The following is a 2,024-nucleotide window of genomic DNA, read 5'->3' as shown; positions in this document are numbered from 1 at the left end:
AATTTAGTCACATAACCAAATAAATGATGATTGAAAATAGAATAAATATGAATCAAGGCTGCTGTAAAATAGTTACCCTATTATTTTGGAGGGATCCACAGATGGAAACACGTAGCGATCTCTCAATGTTGTAAGAAATAAAAATAAGTGAAAAATCAACTGCAACCCAAAGTCATTAGCAACAGTGAGGGAAGCAATGTTTTCAAAGGCTCACCAGAAGCATATTATTTGTTTCTTCCTGGGCTGATCTGGGAAAGTGTTTGACAGCACCAAGGAGCTTTTCTGTGACTTAAAAGGAGAGATAGGAAAGTAGAAAAGCATTCCACCTTTGGTTCATATTATATATTTTTTTCCCTTAGGCCACTAAGAATGCTGTGTGCATAATCATTACTTTGATTCAAATGCATCACCCATAATTCCATTTTCTCTCTATATTTTGTTTGTTTAAACCTTCTTTTGCTAAAATTTACTCTTTTATCTCTACAGCTTTTCCAGTACCCACCCCCACACACACCCCGTTGAGCTCTTTTTCCCATGTAATAAATTCTGTTAATTTCTCAGGCTATGGGGAAAAAATCTGAAGTGTAGAATTTTGCTCCTTGCTGTTAAAAGATGCAATGAAATTATCAAAAGCAGCAAGTAGTTCTGAGCTCAGCACAGGATCTCCAAGTTCCCTGAAGGCCCTACTAGTTATTTTGTCAATTTTTCATCATCTCTACTTCCTGCATCTTTTCCCCTTCCTGAATTTCCATTTCCTTTTAGTAAGGAAAGGACCATACATTTTTTTTGCTTTCCATGTTTCTCCTACCTTTGAATCTTCCTTTGATTCAGGTGCCCCCATGTCTAGAATCACCTTTCCTTCTCTTCTGCCAGCACTGGCAACAAACGTATAACAGAAATCTCTTATCTTTTCAGCTCTAATGCTCTGAAACCCCAACTACAAGAACAATTTTAGGTGAACCAGAAGAAAAGGACTTTCCTATTTCTAGTTGTTCCAATTAAATTCATAAAAATTCTACGTCCATTCCTCCATTCCCCAAAATACTTTCTCCATTATTGTTAGATAAATAAAGATTCCTCACCCCTTTTACCTGTCCCAAGCCCCAGCAAGTACTTGTGAGCAAACTCACTCTGATTATTCTCAAAAATGTGGGAAAGGCTTGATTCTTGTTTGGCTATCTGGAAGTTAGGTCAGAATTATAGTCATAATTATAAAAGATTCTAGGTGTAAAGGGATAGAATTTAAACATTTTCTATTTATATGCATTCTTCTCTAGAACCCTGAAGCCAAGAAGATCTTCCTATTGGTCTAATCCTGGGAATAGATTCCACATATTGAGTTTTAGGAAAAGAGGTCTTTCAAATATTTTAAATGTTAAAAATAACAACAACAAAACACCATTTGGTTTGACCTTTAGATTTTCAGTTTTGTTTCATTAAATTTAAACCTCCATTAGCTTTATTGTTGTGTTACATTCAGATTGTTTTCAAAACCCTATTTCTCACTCCTGATATCAGATATGTATGTGAAAGGAGGTCTTCCAGGGAAAGTTTGGACATGTCTTTTGCAGGAATTCTGTGTCATGGAAAATTCACAGACCTTACTAAATAATAGTATGGAATACATTTCTATTTTACTGTAAATAGCCATTTTCAAGGCTCCAGCTTTGCCATCTAGATTGACAGAAATTAGCCCCTACTTAAAGACCTCCTCTACCATTTCCTGTTCTCAGAAATGGTTCCCCTAAGTTCTTCTGTGTGTCTTCTTTGGCCATGAATGACCTATGGGGCACCCTTGTAGTGGCCATGGCCACAGCTATCATCATCCTGGTTTCAGGACAGAAGTCCCTGCACTCTCTCACCATTGCTATTTAGTATGACTGAAGAGTTAAACAGACTTTTCCTTCTATTACCCATAATCCTGCAGAGACACTGCTGCAAGTTGTAATAAGACACCCGAAGCTCAGACATACCAGAATAAAATAAGAAAGAATGAATAGTGATACATGTGGGTTTTTGTTCAG

General features: G+C 36.7%; 1 protein-coding gene across 1 annotated transcript in view; it reads right to left on the bottom strand.

The window, feature by feature from the left end:
• The window catches only part of LOC109396562 (hemoglobin subunit beta-like), an 8,477-nt gene that overhangs the window by 2,293 nt on the left and 4,160 nt on the right, over positions 1-2,024 (bottom strand). The gene's annotated exons all lie outside the window — the stretch shown is intronic.

The sequence above is a fragment of the Hipposideros armiger genome, unplaced genomic scaffold (genome assembly GCF_001890085.2).
Source record: "Hipposideros armiger isolate ML-2016 unplaced genomic scaffold, ASM189008v1 scaffold_525, whole genome shotgun sequence".
NCBI lineage: Eukaryota > Metazoa > Chordata > Mammalia > Chiroptera > Hipposideridae > Hipposideros > Hipposideros armiger.
Note: the sequence above shows the minus strand (reverse complement) of the source record. Positions and strands in the feature narration are given on the sequence as shown.